The 23194-nt window shown below is 43.3% G+C and overlaps 1 protein-coding gene across 1 annotated transcript in view; it reads right to left on the bottom strand.

Annotated features, from left to right (window-relative positions):
* Positions 1-23194, bottom strand: part of OSBPL5 (oxysterol binding protein like 5) — a 183595-nt gene that overhangs the window by 160263 nt on the left and 138 nt on the right. The window lies entirely within an intron of this gene.

Raw genomic sequence — 23194 nt, 5'->3', positions numbered from 1 at the left:
AGGGCTGGGGAGCACCTTCCCAGCCCACCGTGCTCCAACCTCAGACCCTCTTGTCATGTACTTTGGTATCTCCACCCTCAAAACCAGGTTATGCCTTCTTTTTGCAAATGACTTAGAAGGGATCCCCTTTCTGCTGTGCAGTATACCAGTGCAGGAAGTAAGCACGCTTCTGTCCCCAAGTGTAAATGTGCTAAAGGGGTTGCAGCCTCCCTCCTGTGCACATTTGCACAGGCTGCCTGGGGTGCGATGTGCCTCTCTGCCCCACTTGCAGGGACGCGTCGGCCTTGGGAAGACAAAACGTGTGACCAGACAAAGCAGACTGAGCTGCCTACACTCACTCTGGGCCCAGTGAAGTGTGTGCTACTGGTGCACATCATTTGGCTATCCGTGCATATTCTGGTGTGCTCATATTTTAGGCACCCTTTGCACAGATACCAACGAGTAGCTCAACAGCGTGGCAGCAAAGCACCAAGGCTTGGGGTAGAATTACAACCACGCTCAGCATGACATATCAAGCAATGTGCCAGAGGGCCTGTTACGGATTTATACCTTTTGGGTTAATATTTGCCATTGACTATCACTCGTCAACAGAGAAGGCAGTGTGTTTTTAATGAACTTCAAGATAAGAGGTGGATGAATTGTCCTGATCACAGCAGTCCAGCGACTTCTTATCTCTGTTTTCTCCACAATTGTAGATTGTAAGGGACTGTAAGCTCACCTGGCATGGGGAAAGGCTTCCCATATCTTAATATGAGGCATTATTTACTAGCCTGGAGTAGCCACAAAGTCAGATAAATCCTCAGCAAAGAACCACACTTGGGAGTGAACAAAAAAATTGTTCCCTGGGCTTTGTCCAGGTGCTCTACTGCAACTGTCAGCAAGAGGGCCTCTTCCCACTAACAGCAATGGTGACTGCAGAACAGCGATCCTAGAAACAGGATGTTAGGCAGGAACAGGCTGGAAGTACCATCTAATTTTACACCAGTTAGCCACGGCTAAGCAGATCTCCCAGTCTGCCCACACTGGGTCAGGCCCTGTGCTTTGGAAAACATCGGAGGAGTGGAAAACAGGTAGAGTGCTCCAATACTAAAGTGTGCTGTGAAAGCCCAAAGGCTTTGGTCTCCCCTTGTTTCTCCATGTCTTCGGAGCAGAGGAGGTGGCTGCACTCGCAACGGGGTGAGCAGAGAGTTCGCTGAGCTCAGGCAGGCCTGGTATACCCTGCAGAGGTTCTGCGACAGCAGTAAGTGCCCCATCATCATTAGTTATGAGGCTGAAGAAACCCAATGATTTAAAGCTTAAAAGTCTCTGTAGACATCAATCTTTCCAAAAGATACAACAGAAAAAGAAAAGCTAAATAGAAGTTTTAGCAGCAAAACTGCTTTAACAGCTACTGTAGGTCTAGTGAGATTGCTAAGGGAAGATGGAAAGCATATGGATTAGATTTATTGGCATAAATCTGGGGACATCAGCATAGCTGCAGAAAATGCCATCATCAAGTCTTTGGAAATCCAAAAAAAGATAGTCTTTTAGTACAGAGAAATGGGGAAAAGAGGAGGAGATAGGAAATGGTATCTCAAAAGAAATAGATACCTGTCTTATTTCATATGTATTTTTGGGCTCAATTTTCCCCTTGCATAAACCAGTGGAAAAGTTATCTTCAGCAGCATATTTAAGTACATAATTAGCTTTAAGAACAGGCTTCATCCTGATTGAAGTCAATGTGTGTTTAATCACAGTGCTGCATTTGTGCCTAAATCAAAAGTCTACTAAGGCTCTTAAAACAGCACTGGTATAAAAAAGGTGTAAGAGGTCAAAATCAGATACTCCAGGGTGGAAGGTAAATTGCTACTGCTGACGAGCTGTTAGAACAAATGGTGTTATCTTTTACCACGAAATAACACTGTGCTATGTTATGACAAAGAGAATTTGTCTTTTTGGCCATTTCCTATTCTGGTTCCCATCAGCTGACAATGACTCTGCGGGAGTCAGAGACCAAAATATACCCCAAATTTTTGGGACAAAAGCTAAAATCCAGCAAACTTTGTGCATAACATTAAAAGATACTTAATGAATGACATGAACCGATTCCACAGATAAATGCAGCAGCTGGCAATTGCTAAGAGTTGTTCAGGCTGACCAGATATTCTTGGAGTCTTATTACTGTAAAACATCAGAATGGATGTTGCATGTCTAAATCATAAATACTGCAATTCAGCAGATACTTCAACATGTGTTTCACTCTCATTGAAGTGGAGCTGAGATTAGACAACACCCCATTATGAGGCGGGTTATGCCTTAACATTGCTCATTTCAGTGAAGAATAACACACCAACTTCTGGAACTTACAAGAACCAGAGCAACATGTAAGAAATCCACATTAAAAAAAAAAAAAAAAAAGAATGTCAGTACTTTTATCTACTACAAAAAATAGCACACTAATTCATACCAACATGATGGATAGCAGAATAGATAATAATTCGATATTTAAATTGCCCTGTAAGTCATGAACATAAAAAGATCCGCAACTTGTTTCAGAGCTAGTTTCTAATGGGATGCTTACAGAATCAGCATGCCAGGAAGTTTCTTGGCAACCCAGTGTTACATATATTCACCTTGTTTTCCCTTTATCATTCGTCAGTCAAGAGAGTCAACTTCCGATTTTCCAAAACAGAAAATCTTCTTTGAATTTTCTGCAGGACCTGCCCCCCACCCCAACCCTTCCCATATCTAGGATCTGCCCCTTTTTTAAAAGCCAAATAAACATTTCCTTTCCCTTGACACCGTTCAGGGAGGAAGGAAGGCTAATATAAGCACCTAATTTATTATAAAAGTGATGGCAGCTTCACACGTCTGGCTGATGCCATGCTGGCTGAAGACCCATGTTGACTGACCACAGTCTCTTCAAATCCCCTTGCATGCACTTCCACATCTCCCTGTCTGTCAAACCCATGCTCTGGGAAGGACGTCCTTTTTGTTCTCTGTTTTTACTAGACTAAAAATCATGGAGCTGCTTGGTGTTAATTACCCCAGCACAAATGCACAGGCAAGACCTCCCAGAGCAGCAAGCTGCTATTCCCCACTGTTGTGTGCATCTGCGGCAGGCGTCCATGGGAGGGCCTAGGACCAAAGCACAGGAGCCGGAGCGTGGGAGGAGAACTGCCACGTGGGATGAAGAGAAGTGAAAGGGTGATGTGGGTGGGGGAAGATAGCCTTGGGTGGGCAAGGAGGATGCACACACCTTAGTGAGTCTGGGTGGTGTGCGCAAGCGGGTAATAGCGGAAAACATAATTGTTAACAATTAACAGAAACAAGATAGCGATTAGCTCATGGCATTTGTCATTAAGCCTTGATGAAACTCAGCATGTGTAACTATTTTGGTTAATGGCAGTCACTGCTAATGTATTTATGCACTAAACCACTCCAAAACACCACTGACATGGGAAAACATCCCTTAGTTTTGTCATACCCTTCATTCTAGGGAATAAAAATCATGGCAGGTATGACATTGCACTGGGACTTTTAAGATTGCAGATGGAAAGCCTGCCTCTTCCCAGGAGCTGTAACCTTTCATGTAGTAAAATCTTTGAAATAATCACTCAGTATCTACATATTAGGGTCTTGGACAGGCTTGTACTGTCCCGCTGCATAAAGTCTGCTTCAGCACTACTTGATCTCCAGCTAGCTAGAATAAATCTATCTCAGGAGCATCAGTGCTTTGCACTCATTTATTCTACCTCACTTTCTTGCATGGGACAAGGACCTATGGCTTAAGCTAATATGTTACAGTGCAGGTTGCAATGTATACATTGGGCATATGTGCACTCAGGCATCTCATTTATCCACCTGTAAAAATTTAGTTTGGCATTTCTGGTTCAGCACAGCCACATGTGGAGCTGTTGAAGCTGAAAGGTTTCAATAAATGTTAAGGAAAACTGCCTGCAGGCTGCTGGCCTGTCTCCCCATCCCAAGAGGGGAAAAACTGCTGTGCTTAACCTTTTCTGGATCCTGTATAGTCTAGTACAAAGCTCTACAGAGAAAGAGAATAAAAAAAACAGGAGACAAGCCATCAGAAACACTCCAGAAATGCCTAGCACAAAGTCTGGACAAAGCTTTGCTCTCCAAAGCCTGCAGTGCACCAGAGGACATCTTTACTAGGAAGACACTCCAGGGGCTATCGCTCACCCTGAGCTCAGTGCTCCCTTAGCAAAGTGGAAGAAAAAGCCCATCCCTTGGCTACCAGCTGAGGGCTGGGCCCAATATGCGGCCAGCGTGGGGGCTGCTCAGGTGATGGAAATAAAAGAGAACAATGCTTTCTGTTTAAGATGCTGCCTTCTACCTGATAAACTGTGTGCCTTTCTTATTTTTACTAGACATTTCTCTTGGGCATCAGGCTTGCCATGGTCACCATCACAGCTCACTTTCAGCCAGCTTCTTCATAGTGATTTTGGCTGTCTCATGTTTAGAGATATCACACCTGACTTCCAGAAAAATTTTGGGGTGAAATTAAAAAAAACAAGCCAACAAACAGGGAAGGTGCTACTCTTGCACATTAACGCCTCTGACTTTTCTCGTAGGCACATCTTCTAGAAATGCCCTATGCAGTGAAACACAGCCCTGCACAGGGAACCCACACCTGGAAGAATTAAGAGTCAGGGCCCTGTTGGGAAGGTTAAAAGTGGGGGTTTAGCAGTTTTGTGAGCTTTGTGCCAGCCTTAGGACTGAGATAAATGTCTCCCCAGAATAGAGAGCCCTCTCATTTTCCATATGGCCCTTTTCTCCCTGAAAGAGCTTTTTAGAGAGGGAATATTATTCCAGCTCCAAAGAGATTGACTAGTACAAATAGAAGGTAATGTAACTAAACCTTGGAATTACTAAAAAAAGATAAATGAGACACCAGTGCTACCAGCAATACAATTAGATGGTTGTCACATGGGACTGTTAACAATAGACGCTTTTCAAGAATAAATCCTTACGCTTTCAAGAGATATGTCTTTTCAATCACTAGCTCTTTTAAGAGGCTTCAAGATAAATGAGTGCAAAGCGAATTAATGGAGAACATAATGTAGTCACTTAACATTCCTGTTATTGATTCCATTTCATTAGCTGGTAAGCACTTTATATTCCCACAGAGAGATTTTCCTCCTTCCTCAGGTATCTGATTATAAGAATAAAAATAACCTTAAAGAATCTTCCCCTTGGAGCCTACCTGTAGATGTATTTCCAGAACTATACCTTCATGTAATTTTTTTTTCAGTCAGGATTATATGGAAATTTTAGTACTGAGAAGGGGATGTGACTAATTTTTCTGCAGGCTTGAAGCATTTGATTTGCCTGTTAGAAACACTGTCCATAAAACCTGCGCTGCAATCCTCTTGTCCTTCAGAAAGAGTGGCAGAGAAAGCCAATAGATGTGTCAGAACGATATTCACTGTGCCCAAATTAGCAATGGGTGTGTGCACATCAGTGTGTGCCTTTGAGGGTTGGCTTCCTATTTGTGGAAGTCATTCCAGGACGAAGCTTGAGCCTGTCTGAGTTATGTTGGCCATTTTACAAGGGCTACAGGAGTACTGAGGCAGGGAGCTGCGTTTTAGCCAGAAGACAGCAAATTTGTCTTGCGGTACAACATATACCAGCAACACAGGTTTTCTGCCAACCCAGTTGAAAAACAGGATACACTGGCGTCATTCACCATGGCTAGATGACTTCTCCGGCACTCAGGGTACCCTGTGCAGAACAGGCTTGCCGTCTTTACATAGCACAACGCTGTATCATGCAGATAGCCTTAGCTTTCACCAAAGTCATAATGGGTCTCCCATGCAGAGCAGATGAATAAAAGCAAGACGACTGAAAAATGACATGTCCCTGACCAGAGAAAATTACTCAGGTCTACAGGTAATTAACCTGTGGGTAGGTAGGTAATAACCTACAGGTAACTTATTAAAGTTAATAAGGCCTGATAACAAAGGATATACTGTTCAAGAAGATTTCAGGTATATTGAGATAAAACTTTTTTTCTTTTCCCTGAATTATTTGCAAAATCAACACAAATTTGCAAAGTGTTTTGCTGATTTTCAATTTGCATTTTTTGCTGAGCAAGATTCACCCACTTCTAGCCCTCACTAGAATGGAAATGACAGAATAATTACAGGAAATTGCTTCTTTCTGCTGCTCTCCACAGCAAGTGGTTTAAAAGCACAGAAATTAGCACATTGTTCAGAAGTGGAAATCATCCAAGAAATGAAGGAAGTACAATATGCCTTAAAAGACTAAATCTGCTCCAATATTTTCAAAACGGCATGCAAGACTTGAGGTGCATGACTCCCACTAGCACCAGGGAGAGTCAAAACACTGCAGTACAGGTCTTTGAGACGAACACGTCTGAGATGATTTCACTAAGCTTTAAACCAGCACTGCCTTGCAAGAGCTTACAGGCTTCTGGGCGTATAGATGAGAAAGCAAACAAACAAAAACAGGGAGAAAAATATCTGAGTAACAAAGGCAATGTGTAAGGGAAAGGTAAACAGAAATAACAGTATTATTTGCATTCATTGCCCAGAAAATTGGCCACAATCAAGGTGATCAAGGTGAAGGCTTTTAAAGAATGGATAATCTGAGTTCTTTTAAATTAAATTCACCGCTAGTATGAACTGCAACTATATATATATATACACAAACATTTTGACAGAGAAAGGCTGATTATGTTGAACCCTTTTTATAAGCATCTAAGCATATATGGTAAAGAATAAACATTTGGAGTCAACTACAGGCAACTGTAACCATCTAGTCACTGGTGTAATTGTCCCAGTCAGTGCACAGTGACCCAGATCTTCACAGTGTACTTAATCCTGTTTTAAAAAGGGCATCACTGATGGGTACAATGATTTGCCCTCTGGAAATGCTCACTCTCCACTGACTATTGGGAGATTCCTACTAAACAGGAGTCTAACTAAAGTCAGATAAAAAAGTCTCTCAGCTAGTCTGACAAGGTAAAATAATTTCTGTAGAGTTAAAATTTGCCTGGAAGGCGCTTCTGACATGGCATTTTAGATTTGTTTTCATTGAAATGAAGATAATTTTATGATTTACTTCAATGGGAGAACATTCACATCATACCAAAAATTTTGAGAATGTTATGTTCATTATATTCAAGTGTAAAATTAATGATCTTTAAGGGACTGCTATCAGAAAGAGAGCTGGGCTTCCTCCAGTGATTTAATTTGGTCTGCGACAAACCACACTAAAAGATACCGTTATATTCTGGATCTTAAGGCTTTTATGCAGTGGTTAATCAGATATCACATCTCCACAAGAAAACCCTGGTTAACCGAAGGGGTTTAAAGCAGCTCCTCAAAAGGGGAGCACTCAGAAACTAGTCTGATTACTTTTTTTTACTAGCAAGACACTAGACAACACTGCCTGGCACCTTGCTGCACAGACCGACAGCCAGCTGAGAAGGAGCCAAGTATATGACCTGACTTTGTATTTCATTAGAAAATCATCCTTCTTATGTCAAAGGCTTCTTCACCATCCTAAAAGCAATCACAGAAAGGAGGTAAAGATGGCTTTTCCCGTAACACACTGAAAAAAAGATAAAGTAATTCATTCTTACCCCAGTGTTGACCCACAGATACAGAAAAATTCAGTCTCTAAAACAGTAATCTGAGAAGAGATGAGGACTGCCCAGGTATTCCTGAAGTGGGCCATGGTAGAGTTTTTCCCTCTTCCCCATCCTACCAGCTCTAGGACCTTCCCCCACGGCCAGCTCTTCAATCCTGACCAAGGGAAGGCACTGAGAACAATCAGCAATAAAACCTCCTTGGCAGGGTCCTCTCTTTTGTGAGTAGCCAGTATCTCGGTTGCAATCTCGGAATTGCTATGAATTGGGAGCATCTATCCTTGTATTCCCTCCATAGACTCTGCACAGGGCCATGGAGCACACACTGTCATGCTAGGGTTGAGATTGTAGTCTACCAAAATGAAGTTTGTAAACTGTGACACTGCCAAATAACATCTAATCTAATCTAGTTAAATCCAGCTGGCGGGCCAGTCATGAGCGGTGTTCCCCAGGGCTCAGTTTTGGGGCCGGTCTTGTTCAATATCTTTATCGATGATCTGGACGAGGGCATCGAGTGCACCCTCAGTAAGTTTGCAGATGACACCAAGTTGGGCGGGAGTGTTGATCTGCTCGAGGGTAGGAAGGCTCTGCAGAGGGACCTGGACAGGCTGGATCGATGGGCCCAGACCAATTGTATGAGGTTCAACAAGGCCAAGTGCCGGGTCCTGCACTTCGGCCACAACAACCCCATGCAGCGCTACAGGCTGGGGGAAGAGTGGCTGGAAAGCTGCCTGGCGGAAAAGGACCTGGGGGTGCTGGTTGACAGCCGGCTGAACATGAGCCGGCAGTGTGCCCAGGCGGCCAAGAAGGCCAATGGCATCCTGGCCTGTATCAGAACTAGTGTGGCCAGCAGGAGTAGGGAAGTGATCATCCCCCTGTACTCGGCATTGGTGAGGCCGCACCTCGAATACTGTGTTCAGTTTTGGGCCCCTCACCACAAGAAGGACATTGAGGTGCTGGAGCGTGTCCAGAGAAGGGCAACGAAGCTGGTGAAGGGTCTGGAGAACAAGTCTTATGAGGAGTGGCTGAGGGAACTGGGACTGTTTAGTCTGGAGAAGAGGAGGCTGAGGGGAGACTTTATTGCTCTCTACAACTACCTGAAAGGAGGTTGTAGCGAGGTGGGTGTCGGTCTCTTCTCCCAAGTAACAAGTGACAGGACGAGAGGAAATGGCCTCAAGTTGCACCAGGGGAGGTTTAGATTGGACGTGAGGAAAAATGTCTTTACTGAAAGAGTGGTTAAACATTGGAACAGGCTGCCCAGGGAAGGGGTTGAGTCCCCATCCCTGGAGGTATTTAAAAGACGTGTAGATGAGGCGCTTAGGGACATGGTTTAGTGGGCATGGTGGTGTTGGGTCGACGGTTGGACTCGATGATCTTAGAGGTCTTTTCCAACCTTAATGATTCTATGATTCTATGATTCTATGATTCTATAATAAAAATAATTCTAGTGTGAAGCCCGAGAAGAGGGTTGCAAGTTTAAAAGTCAAGGCTAAGGGTACATTGTTCTTCCAAATACAGGGAATATGAGGTGAAAAGAAGCTAAAAATCAAGCTGCAAAAATATTAGTGCCTCTGGGCATGTCCAGAAACAACTAAAGGGTGGATTGTCTTTTGTTTGATAGAAGAGAAGGGCTCTGTTTCCCAAATTAAAAACAACTGAACTCCATTTCTCTGAATTTACTTCACTACGTTGTTGGCTTTATCTATGTCTGGCATAAATCCTGAAGTCATTAGAAATCATTTCAGTAGAATAATTCATGTCATAGCACTTGACAATTCAGTTCAGTGAGTTTGTAAGAGTTTTTGCAAAAAGCTCACAGTAGACCTGAATTTGCACGTTTGGACCTTTACTGGGACCAATATCAGAGCACAACAGAGTGGTGTGTTCCCTCTATGAACGCACCAGGAAACCACAAGGCAAAAAATTAGTGTGTGAGAGCTGATGTTTGACATTCTTAGGCCAGGAGCCAACCTGGCAAGCATAGCACCTGCAAAGCCCAGGCAGAAAAGGTTTAAACTGTACCTTAGCACCTACAGAGGCTTTTGTAATCCTATCCTCCAGAAATCAGTAACCTATTTTCTTCTCTGCTTCTGGCAGAGCACACACTCCTCTTGTTAATAAAGCAAAGCATCTCCAAGGAATTCACAACCACTGGAAAAAAGTCTAAAGTAAAGTAGTAATTTAATTTGCAGAGTTCCTGATAAAGGTATTTTACTTTGGGATACAACTGGCCCCTCTTCCATGAGGCAGTCACTAACAAGACAACACACTTTTAGCCATGAACAAGGTGTTTATAAACTTCCTTGACTACAAATACAGCAGAGCCAAGGCTGTGCAGAAGTGTGCTGCCGACTTGCGGCACCTTGCCTGATCCCAAAGTTCGATGCCTTTGGCTGTCCTGCTCCTTTTTCAGGGTGTGCTGGCACTGCAGGCAGCCCTGCTTCCAGTGTCAGTCCCCTCCAAAGTGGAGCCTGGTCCCAATCCCACATCTGCTGAGGCATTTGGGAAAGCAGCAGCTGGGCACACCAGAGGGTCAGAAACCCCAGATCCAGCTCTACTCTGAGCAGCCCCGGCAAGCTACCTTCTTGAAATCACTAGTAACCTACACATAGGTACATCCTAGCAAAGTACAGCCTATCATCTTTAAAAATAACTGTTTCCACTGATTGCCACAGCTGGGAGCAATGAACAGATGTATGGAAAAGAAGCAAGAGACCTAATGGGCCTGAAACATGGTGAAACCTTTTCCAGGGAAGCTCCTCCAGTCTATTCAGTGGATTTTGGCTCCATATTCAAAGTCCCCTAACTTACATAAATACTAATCTTACTAAAATTTATGCTTGGTCATGCTCAACTGCTAATATTAAGGAGACAATTTTTTTCACATTGGGTCCTCAGTTCTTCAGCAGTTCTGGACTCTGAGACTTCACTTCAGCTTTCCGTACTTAGTTCTACAAGGAGATTATGAAATACTTGGAAAAATGTTAGTTGTTTTATGCCAGAATAAATGAAGGTCACATTAACTAGCTATAAAGAACTAACTTGTTATTAAATGTACTTGTGTGTCAGAAGAAGGATCCTGACATAAAAGTAGACATGTTTCAAGAGACAATTAATAATATACTTCTAATATTCATTATAACTCTATAAATTATGTATAGAGTCATTTTTATAAGGCCAGAAAAGATCACTGTGATCATAGTCTGGCTTCTTGTTTGGAACAAGGCAGAAGATGTCACTGAACTCGCTCATACATATGTATTTTATGTTTTAAAAAATATACATCATCTTGATTTAGCAGTTGTAAGTGGTGAAGAGTCCACAACAAGCACTGGTAAGTTGTTCAGTGATTGATTAACCTCTTTCATGTAAAGATTATGTTTATCTGCTTATCCTCCACTCCCAGTGCTGACTGCCAGAGAGCAGAGCCTCTGACGTGCTGTCACCTCTGATAAGAGGTCCCCACAGCAGGATGCAGTGCTGGGCAGAGACAGATGGGGTAAGTAAGTCAAGTGCAAACAAAAGCACAGCCTCCAGATACTGCTCCCACCTAACTGAATGAGTCTTGTTGCAAGGCAGGCTAAATTAGCCCAGGTTTTGGGCTGAGCTAAGGCAGTTATGCTGCTTCTGGTACCCAGAAAAAGTCATGGGGAAGCAGTTCGGGTGTCCCTACATGGTGTCCTCTCATGCTGCCAATATCCATGGGTTGCAGCCAGGTGGCTTGCAAAGGAACTCCTCCTGGCACATCGGCAGGAGGCAAGATGGACAGCTCACAAGCCACCCACCGCTGTCCTTCCCAAACTGCAGTCTTTGGTGAGAAGACTCCAAAAACCAGCTGCACCTGACTTCCCTCCTTGTGCTTCAGCTCGCCTGGTTCGAATGCCCGAGTAGACTCTCTCCTCCCCCTCCTCTCACATTCATAGCGCAGAGACATGGCCACATCATAGAAACACATAGAGTTTGCTCCCTGTGCCCACCTCCAGCCAAGACAGGCAGCCCTGACCCAGCAACCATCTTCTGCTGCCATCATCTGTTTCGTGCTGCCTCTGACCCACATGTCATCTGCTGCCAGTGTCGGCAGCACTTTTGCTGTTTCCTTCCAGGTCACTGCCCTGGCTCTGATAGCACATTCCCTCCACCTCCAAAACCTTGATACAGTCTGATTTAAAACAGCCACTGTTAGCATCCACTGCTGGCAGCCTGACCCTCAGCTGACAACAAAGTGGGCAGATCCTTCCCCCTCACAATTCCTGCCACATGCGCATGTTTGCGGTAACAATAAAAGCTCAGGTATCTATCATCTTCCCCATCACCATTCAAGATGTTATAGCAGCCACTGGAAAAAGCCTTTTCCTCCCCGTCTCTGCTGCTCGCTGAATGTCTGCTCCCTGCCCATCCTCACTGCTGCCCAAATAGACTCCTATAATGAAAGCAAATGAACTTCAGGTAGTTACTGAAGGAGTAAAAGAAGAGAGAGATTTGGTTAGGTCACAGTCTGATTGCTGCCCTGAATCTGCCTAGACCCATCAAAACTTCTAATGAAGTCTAGTTCACATCTATTTAGTAGATTATAATAACAGGTGTGTTTCCAGTCAAGCATTTTTAGAGGAATATTTCTCTGCAGAACCCCCTGACATCTCACTGCTCATGAGGGTCTGAACAGCCACTGCACAACTCTTCTGTGTTGCACCTGGCTGATCCTTGCGCATGCAAAACCAGTCAGCCTCTCTCCAGAGCGGTGCCATTTCCCTCTCCACCCCAGAGATTTTGGGGATGTGGTCCAGCTGATGCAGGCTGGGCCAAGGTCAGTATATGGGACTCTCCCTGAAAACGCAAAAAACTGTCTCCAGTTATTTCAGCCCTGGCAATGCTCAGATAAATCTTATTCTGCATCCAACCATGGCCAGGCCAGAAATGCCTTTTCCAGAGGAAGCTGATGAACTTGGCAAACCATATCCTGCTGCACCATGAGGGGCAGAGGGAAGAGCAAATCCCTGGCTGGCAGAGCAAGGAGCATCAAAGCAGAAAGCTGCAACGTACCCTGCCAGTGATTTTTTGATGGGGGACCCAGGGCCAAGTTGGACAGGCTTGCCTCTGCTCTCCGCTGTGGGTTGGGCAGCCTGTCACACCTCCAGATTAGTAATAGATTCTCAGCAATTGGCCCTTGATCAGACTTTCCCCCTCATTTTCTTGGGGCAGTGCTCTAATATCTGACCAGCAATGCTTCCTCTCCCAGCTGGAAATGGCTGCTAAGATATATAGAGTTACTCTTGAAGATTTGCTATTTATGGTTAGGGAAATGAGGAAAAAATACAAGGTTTTTACATATATTGTCAGATACAAAATATCTTTTGTTTCTTATGGGGAGGCAACAAACAATCCATATTTAATGCTACACCATTTCCATTATGAAGCCCTATTTTATTCTCCTGTAATTTTGTACAAGAAAATTGGTTAAAGTTCCAAATTGCCTGATTTTATGCTGCAGGAAAATGGTAACTTCTCTGCAAGCACCATGTATTTACTTACAGTTGAATGAAGCTTGAATGGCACTTGTCTTTGTAAGTGATCAATGAATGTCACTGATATCTGCCCATGAGGCTGGTTACCCGCTGGGTGGTGAACTCGGCTGGCTTTGGCGGCGCCTCACCAAATGGTGCCAGGCAAAATTCTGCACCAAAGTCTGAGGTTGCTTTTTCCAAAGGTTTAGCTATTGGTCTTATTTTGAGTGTCTTCTGAAAGGACAGCCTATCATCTCAGAGGTAACAGGTCAGACTGATCTTAAGGATGCCCTTAAGTGTTTCTTTTAAGTGAAGAGGCCCTGCAAATGACTTATTAAATCGGTGTCACTTTAGCAGATTTTTTTGCAGCAGAATTTTGGGATTTCAGTTTCCCACGTGGGATTTTGCATTTCTGTTTTGTGCTCAAGGAGGAGGAGAGAAAGGTTAAAAAAAACAAAGTGAATTGAAGATTCACGAGCAGGATAAAGTAGCATCCTGCTTTTGAAGCAATGGAACCAAGCAATTTTTAATGGGATTTGACTTCATCTCATATAGTCTCAATAATCTACTATACAGTGATATTTTCTCAAAAAAATGCAAGACATTTCATTTTAAAAAACCTTTTCCTTAGTTTTCCCTGAATTTGTTTTACTCTTTCTGGTAGCCAAGTAAATTCATTTCAGTAAAGCAGTAATATTCCAAGTCTCAGTTATTAAGAAATTCCAGTTTGGGGGAAAAAATAATTTCATTTTTTTGAGAAGTTTCCATTTCTTAAAAAGACAATTCTGCCCTAAGAAAGTTGCCAACCTATCTTATATTTGAATAGAGGGATTACTATATTACAAACAGACTATGTTTGTTTTGCTGGCCACACTGATGATGTCTCTGCAATTTTGCTTTGTTGAAGACAAATGTAAGATACACAAAAGGAACAACCCTCCTTTCCTGGTTAGCTACCATAGCCACATTTGCATCTCCTTCTTTCCAAATACTGAAGACAAGTTGTCCTGCCAGCAGAAGTAATGAAGTCTAGAGACATCCTGTGCATTGATACACCACCTCCTTATCTCCCCACAGACCCCCAATAGGTCTTGTATTTCCATATAGCTCTCCTCCAGTGTATCCCCTTACTCCTTTCTATGTCCACCAACCACCAGTGGCTCTGGCGGCTTGTGAACACTTGGTAAGCCCAAGCACACTCGTGCTAATCAAGGCATCCAGCCACCCCATCCATGCTACAGCCTTCCCCTCAGTGCAGACACTTGTCCTAACTTGTTTGCCTTTGAGAGCTGTACCCCTCTGCTGAATTTTGCTGAAAAGTTAATACTACACGGACAACAGAATCACAGAATGGTTGAGGTTGGAAGGGACCTCTGGAGGTCATCCAGAGCCCCAGTCTGTACCCTGCCATGGTCCTACAAGCAGCTGGAAGGTCTCTGCAGCTGTGGACAAAGGAAGCTCCACACCATCCACCTTCTCTGTACCTTGTCACGATCCTACAAGCAGCTGGAGGGTCCCTGCAGCCATGAACAAAGGGAGCTCCACACCACCCACCTTCTTCTGTGTGAAACTTAACTCCAAATAAATTTTCCAATTCATGAACCCATTGGCTGGTTTGTGCTGTCTTTTTTTGGGAAACCTTTTGGGGCTTTTCCTTTTGCATAAGGATTGCATAAGCCTCAACTTCTTAGGAAACTGGGCTAAAAAAATTTCAAAGCATATTAAGTGTCATATCTAAGATTAGAGTCTGCAGGCAGGGATATGTAAACCAAATGTGTGCTATAAAGGAAACAGCAGGTCCTTCAGCAGTGTAACTGAACCCAACCGGCTCCTTGCGAGCTTGTGAGAATCTCTTTCACATCTAGACTTCAAACCTCTGATGGGCTCTCTAGGATGCAGGAATGAACAAATCTTAGGTTTAGCATCAGAAGAGACAGACCTTGAGCACAGCAGAAAAGTTGAAGGACTCGCTTTGATTTATAGGCACCGTCACACCCTATAATAATTAATTTCATTAACAGGGCTGAGATCAGTGTCTCCTTACCGAAAAAGTAGCAGGAAAACCCTGAAGTGAAACAGCAGAAAATGCTCTCGTTATGCGTCTGCAACACCTAGACTGAAAAATATTTTGCTACCATGCTGGCAGGGCTGCTAATGTCACAAGAGCAGCTGAACGGCTTGCTACACTAGCAAAATGAGCTTTCTGACAAGACAAGCAAATGCAACGTACTGTGAAGTTGCGTGTGAGGACCTGTGCTTTTAAGGATAAGTAACATACTGCACGGCAGCCAGCTGACCTACATTTACAGCTGAAGACGTAAAGCTGACCCACAGGGAGTTCTGTCTAACCTACAAACACAGAAGGAGTGCTAGTCAAACAGACCATGTCTTTTTAAATGATAAACTGAGCAGGAGCAGCAGCATGGGGACAGGCTTTTCCTGCTGCCATATGTAAGAAGCAAACCAGTTCAATACAGCATGGTGAGCCACTGCTGGCAGGGAAATACATCTCAGAGTAACTCCTACCTCCTCAATATGCTGTGCTGCAGGGAGGAAAGCACGCTCTTGGTACATGGAAGCACACCAAGTGAGCAGGAGGTGAGATGGCAGCATGGGCTGAGCTGGGCAAACCAGGTCCTGGGGCCCCGTTGCAGGCAGTAAGGCTGTGGCAAAGCCGGTGCTGCTGTGCTTTCACTGCCACCAAGTCCACGGCATCAAAGCTCACACAAGTAGCAACACCCAGCCACAAACACAGCTTGCCACCTGAGTATGGATAATCTTCAAAAAAACAAGGGATCCCCTTGTGTGCATTGTAGGGTTGCTAGGCCATAAAGAGAGGAGAGGAGGAGACAGAGGCAAAACCTTTCCCAGGCGCAGTGGTCATAATTGCATCAGCATAAGGAGAGAATCACACACACTTGGGACCAGATTTTTAACCCCCACCAAACAAAGTAGCTCTGTTGAGATCCACGCAGTGCTGCTTCACACTGTATGAGGATCTCCCTGCTGGCATAAATCAGCCTTTAGAAAAACAGGCTCCCAGTTAATTTGCCGAGTCCTGCCACAAATACATTGACTTTTCTTGAACAGGGCCTTTCCTGTCCCTCTGTGGAGCTGCATGGTCATATGACAGCTAAAGAGCACATGAGCTTTTTTCCCACTGCTACAGTAGAAAAGGAAAGATGCAAAAGAAAAATTGAAAGTTACTACAAAACAAAAATGCATATCCTAAACCTGCCTATTAAAGACAAACCGTAAGTGTTAATTAAGCCACCTTGTCTATAGTTAAATTACATCACACCAACATTTCACCCCTGGAAAGCATGAGTGACAGCTCTATACTTTGGAATTTCATGAGACAAAACCAGAGCAAGAAAAATAGCTCTGCTGGGCTCAGTAAATGTGCAAATAACCACCGTAGGAAATGATCATTAATAAAGCTTGAATAGAAAGACATCTCCCAGATTACTCAGTGTTACTTCCCCTTCTATTTTATTTTTCAGAAATCTAACCATCTTTTTTCAAAACTTCACACAGACAAGACTTTTCCTGGGACCAGCTGGTGCATTTCTGCAGCGTTCGGGTAAAGCCTGAAACACAGCCGCTGCACCGATGCAAATGCCTGATGCCGATGCAATAACCTCCTAGAAGCCAGTGCAGCTTAACTGCACTATGAAGAGGGGACTAACTGCCGAGACATAGCCAGGTGGCCTACCTGCAACTCAGGGCTTGTGTTGGTGCAAGTCGCTGCAGTGAGTGTCTATATATATCGCAAACTTGACTGGGACAAGTTCGTTACCTTTGCTCTCAAGCAGAAATCACCATCCATCTAGGGTCTTCATTTCTGTGACACGCTGATGAAAAGTGTGATGCCCATATGTTGGAGCCAACATATGACATAAACTTGAAAATGAATCAGTCATGTTTTCATGTATCGTATCTTTGTCCTTCCACCCACACAGAGCCTTGTACCACAAAAGGGGGGTAAGAGGTTGACTAAATGTTTCCTTTCTTATATTAAACTTTGATGTCCACCGTATTAAATAATGGCAAGAGGAATGAGGTTTGGTTTGCAGCCCAGGCAAGAACATTTAATATAAAAACCTAATCTGTTGTGATAGAACTGCTTGAGGAAATTCCTGTTTCTGGCATGGATTCTGGAAGAAGGAAAAATAACTCAAGTGATCACTGTTCCCTTCCTGAGACAAGTGCATTTTCCCCCCATGCTTAGTTTCAAACGTAATAATTTATATTACAAAGGCTGAGGCGTTTACCCATTACTGTCCCTGACAATCTTATCAGTTCAGCAAGTCACTTCCAAATTTTACTCCTCACAGATAACATTTCAGCAAGTTCATGATCAGCAATGCTTTGTGGCCAAAGTTCGCACTTTTTACTTCTGATAAATAAAGAACTTTCTATTCATTCAAGGAAGATGGACTAGAAAAACATTTCACAGGTGATTGTGGGATTCAACAGCTTAAGTCCCTGTCTAAATCACTTTTAAAAGTTAGAAAGTCAGTGGCTTTAAAGCTACTTTTGACAACTTTAAACATTTTACCCCAATCTTGAGCTACAGCAATTTAGAAGAACCTGAGGAGATGACAGATCATTCCACACAGTCCGAAACAGACTGTCAGACATCGTTTTTGTTAGCTGCCATCTTCTCTAAGAACAGAGGCAGTGACCAGCATATATTCCACATGGTAAATTACATATTACATATATTACATATTACATATTCCCTAAAACCTTCCGGTCATCTGGATTTATGAAACATTGCAGAACTCTCTAAAGGGAAACCAAAATAACAAGTATATAATCCCTCTGCAGTCTAGCCTGAAAATTATAGGCATGTAACAACATTTTCCTCAAAAATCCTTCCTAAAAAGTCAGCTGAAAGGAGAAATTAGGTATGTCGGGGAAGCATTTTATGTATTAGCACTAGAGTATTGGCTGAAAGTTCACAACACCCCTTGTTTTCACAATGTTTTAAGTGCCTTATATTCAAGTTCCATGAAGGAGTAACTTAAATGATTACACAGTCTTTTAGAGGTTTTTTCCCCCCAATTTAGTTACATATGTGGAGAATGATTTTTTCAACTTTGTGCCTTGTACTAACGTTCCATGTGAGAGCTTATTTTAGCCTAGATTCCCACAAATTGCCACATTTTAATGATTTCTTCATCAAAGGAGCAATGCCCATCTGGACACACTTAACCAGCCACATTTCATCACACATACGAAATGATGCATGGTACGGAAATGCACCATCTGCCTTGGGTTTTAAGCTATCATGTTGTACCCATCATTTGCAAAAGGTTAAGGGGACACAAATCTTTGCTTATATGGAGCAATGGGTGAGTCTGTGCAGTTTGGTCATTTGCTACTGTCAGACCAGAAATTCAAACTACTCTGGGGGGGGCTGATAGTGTTGCAGCAGGTTTTGAGTGGCCGTAGGTTGCTATCTTACTGATGAAGCTTTCCCAAAGCAAGACCAATAGGCTTTCCCCCTTCTCCTTCTCCCTGCTTCCTTCCTGCATCTTCTTGCCCCTGGAAGGGTCACATGAAAACTCTGAAGGAGGAAACCTCTTGTGTTCGGGGAAACAGTAGCGTACATACACGCGTGCTTTGTAAACACATAGATTACGTTAAAGATATGAGTCGTGTATAATCAGTATCATTTTCTGGTAGAAACACCCCAGGAAGGTCCCAAACACTGGCTGCCCACTCAGATCAAAGTGGCTACAAGAGCTACGCTATAAGGGAGGACAAGAGCTGCTCTGGAGAGATCCTGTCACCCATCCATCTGTTGTGACAGTGGGTGTAGAAAACAGGGAGACTAGTTGTCGCCTAGCTCCTGTTTTCTCCCCGACAGCAATGCTCTGAAGATAATAATGAGCAAACTTCAGCAAGCTTTGCTTTCCAAGATGGTATTTCCATGGAGATATTCCTGAATGTCTCCAGCTGGTGTCCTGGCTATGGGTTTCAGTTTTGTTTCTAAAAGGTATGAGAAATACTGTGATTAAAAGCAAATAGGTTGTCTTTATTACGAGGGGTGGGGGGTGGGTGGTAGGGGGGGAGGGTTGGGTTGGGGTTGGTTTTTGTGATGCATATTTCTCACACACAAAGAAATTCTAATTTTGCTTTGCTTTGCTTTCTAAATAAAGCCCCCTTCTCTGGTTAGTTTTTATCTGTCCCTGCATGCCAGGCATCCTGGAATCTGGATTGTGCACCATGGAAAAACCATCCTCACACATTCTGTGAAAGAATGAAATTTGCTGGTGGGGAAAAACCGTTCCCGGTTTTACCCAGTTTGATTTGGAATGTGAGGAAGTCGCTGGCCCTGCTGCTGAGGTGCATGCAACATGCACCAAGCCTTCAGGCTGGAAAAATCTGAGTTACCTAAGGTACCTTCATCTGGTAGTGTCCATTTTCTTACTGAAGACAATCTTCTGCTCAGAAAGCCCAGATTAAATGTTATATTCTGTATTCCCTGAAAATAAGTGCCTTACTGTTGCAGAAGCTGCATAGCATGTCATCAAAGGATGCCATATGGGCCATTTATTAACAATGAAAAATGAATGCACCATTTGTCGGCCTGTAATTAAAACTGAAGAACAATATTCCAGTTTTCATTCCCATTGTTGATCTGGCCATTTCTATCACAGAGCATAAACAGTTTCTTGCCTTATTACTCCTAGCATGAATTCACAGCACATCAGGTTTACAAATGGATATTGGTAGTAAATATTTCATATTATGGCTCAATAATATGCTGATATATATGTAAGCATGTTGCCTGCCAGCTTCCTACTTACATACATGTTAATAGGATTATGTTTATATACATATACAGAAATACAAATTCACATCCAAACTAACACAAAACCAACCAAGATAAAAATAAAATCACTGCAGTCAGTTTACGTGTCATTCTGAATTTCAAGTGCTTTAAAATACTACTGTAATTTGCAAGTCCAGATTCTAAACTAACATATTGTAAAAGCATTGCACAAAAGCTATTTTAAACTGTCAAAATACAAATCTATGTATTACCACTTTCTTCACTCACATCTTAATTTAAAAACAAAACCCTTCCAAAGAAATGCTTTTTTAAAAGTCTGAGAATCATAGTTTTCTCTCAGATCCATTTCTACAGAATTGCCAAATATAACCATTAACAAAGATCACAAGCTTTATGATATTTTTAGTTGCCTCCTCTTCCAAGATTTTTCCACTTTTCTCCATTTTCCCCCCTCAAGGCAAAAGGGCTAGAAATGCCCTTATCTTTTATCTACTCCAAGAAAAATGAGAGATTAGGGTCCTGGCACGTTTACAAGGCTGAGGGAGGCAACTGGGGTGCAAAGCACCACACCAGACGACTGATGGCAGAACAGCAAAAATCTCCCACGGTTTTGAGTCTGGCCGCAGTTGTGGCCTTCGCACTCCTACGAGCTGTGGGGCAGGCCAGGAAAGGGTGACGGATCCGATGCAACCTGTCCTCTTCCCCTGCCCTGCCACAGGGCCCCAAGCCACCCTCGCTTCCCAGCGACTGCTCACAGAGGCCACCAGCACAGCGCAGGCACAAGGAACGCTCCTTGGGTATCCATTCCATGGGTTCCTGAAGTGAGGCCACCTCTACCTTTGGCTTGACAATGACAGAAGTCACCAGCATTTTAACTGTTGTGGCACCCAGAGTTATTGCAAATGCTCAAAAAATAAATGAGCAGCCTGTATTGAGCTTTTGCACAATTGCTGTCTTACAGAAACACACCAGCAGCATACCAGTAACAAGGTATCACAGAGCCCCTTGGAGACCTCAAGAGGATCATGCATTCCCCCCCAAGTCAGTTGCATCCTGCTTAGTGGTAAAGCTCCATTTCTACCATGGGTTGCTTTCAAATGCTTCTCATTGAAACCTAAAACCAGCAGAATTCGTATCTTCATACACAGTTTCCTCCCCTTTTCCTTCCTTTTTAGTATTGGAACTACAACAGCCACAGCTTGCAACTTCACAGATACATGTCTGACATTAACACAAAAAACTTTTCCAGAAGGGTGAACAGGTACTGAGCTGGTATGTCAATACTATGTTTTCCACATGTATTAAACTTAAATCTTAACCTGAAAGAAGCTCTAACTGAAATTCCACAACAAAATCACAAACACATCTATAAACTAGGTAAGTCCATTCTGCAGATACTGCCTCACCGTCCATATAATGGCAGTGTCTGTGATTTCTAGAAGGGATGTTTGAAATCCAATGAGTATGAATGTCAACTTCCCGTGGCTCCCTTAGAAGCCTCAGCCAGCAAGAACAGGAGCAGGAGTAGTGCAGAAGCACAGGAGCAAGCAAAAAAGTAGTTTCGACTATTTACAGGGCCAACAAAAGGAATGTTTAGAAGACACAGCACCAAAGTTTGTCAATGCTACTGGCACAATTGCACCAAAGTCATACTAAAACACATTTGCTGCATCATTTCTCATTAAGAGAAATTCCTATTTCACTCTCATAACCGCAGCTGATAACAGAGCTACACGACTTCCTATACTGCCATCCCACTTCTCACGGGACCCAGTTCAACAAGGTTATTTCCTCCTGCAGCTGAAATACAGCTAGGAATTGCACCAAGTGAGGCCTCCCCTCCTCCCCACTTGGACATAAGGGGGAACTCTCCCTTTCAACTACAGCTGCAAATCAATGCGCATGTCTCTCCTCCGCCTGCAAAACTTGGCCCTCCTACTCCAAGCTCTTCCCGTAGTTGTCCAAACATAACACCACCACAGCCTGGAAAGGCAGCTGTGGTGCAGGTGATTTTAAAAGGCTATAGCCAGCACCATGCCATCTATTTCTGGCTCCTTAAGGAACCCATTGCATCCCAGGCCGGTATGGTACTGCAAAGCTATTCCAGCCAAGGCAAATCATGAAGCTGCTCAGGTTCCCCCATGGCCCTCAGGAAGAAGAACAAAGAAAAGCATCGTTGCCATCAACACAGTTGTGCTAAGCACAGCCCAAGAGTATGGAAAGTTCTAGCTTGGGAAGTGTTTGGGGACTGTGTATAGCTTTACTCATCTTTAATTTAATACTTTCTCTTAGCCCTGAGGATGCTATATTGTCCCTGCACTATGCTCAGTGGGGATCTGTTTGCAGAAAACACTGCCACCCCACTTCCTCCCCCACCTCTCCTAACAAAGAATGATGAAATATTAGAGAGAGGTACTTCAAACAAGTACAGTGATAAAAGGTTGTTTCCCAAAGCTGCCAAAAAGTCACAGTTTCCAACCCCACTCTGGCTGTTAGGGGCACTGCAGGTTGTTAGAGTGAAATTTAAAACATTTGGTATCACTTCTGAAGCAGCAGGTATGTTGTGCTCTCAGGATTAGCTGCATCTTTAAATATTACAGAGCTGCTGCAGACTAAAAAGCTGCATTCCTTCAATCTGTTCTAGTACTGCGGGTCAACCATCAATTCCTTAGGTAGCAATAGTTTTGGAGGCTCTTCCAGAAATGTTCATCTGGAGAGCTGTTTGCAACTGATGTAGGTGCAATGCAGTATCCTGCCACTTTGAGCACCACACGCTTTGGGGGCTACATTAGAAACTCTCTCTTCCTTAGCTCTGCCCTATTTTTGCTCTGTTGCAAAGCCCAACTTGCAAAACAATCCATAGCATCAAACTTCACAGAAGTTACCCTTAAAAAAGAAAGGGCAAAATTAATCAGCAATTTTTAGAAGACATGAGCAAATATTGGCAAGCAGCTCTGGTGTTTTGAGTTTCCACTAGCAAAAGAATAAAGCCAAAGAAAACATTTTAAGATCCACATCTTGCAGCTGTATTTTGTTATCTCATGGCAAAAAGCTTAAATCAATGTCTTGCAGCACAGGAAATAATCAGAGGAGGAGACAAATGCAGTGTTTCAACTTAGATCATTGCAACAGTTAATTGAGCGTTTTGTGACAGCAAGCAATTTACCAAGTACATTTTCGCATAATTAAGCAGCAAATGAGACGCAGTCCACAGGAGCTGCACATTTAATTGTGTCAGCAATTCTATTATAAAGCACTTTACGCATATAT

This window comes from Aptenodytes patagonicus, chromosome 7 (genome assembly GCF_965638725.1).
Source record: "Aptenodytes patagonicus chromosome 7, bAptPat1.pri.cur, whole genome shotgun sequence".
Classification (NCBI taxonomy): Eukaryota; Metazoa; Chordata; class Aves; order Sphenisciformes; family Spheniscidae; genus Aptenodytes; species Aptenodytes patagonicus.
Note: the sequence above shows the minus strand (reverse complement) of the source record. Positions and strands in the feature narration are given on the sequence as shown.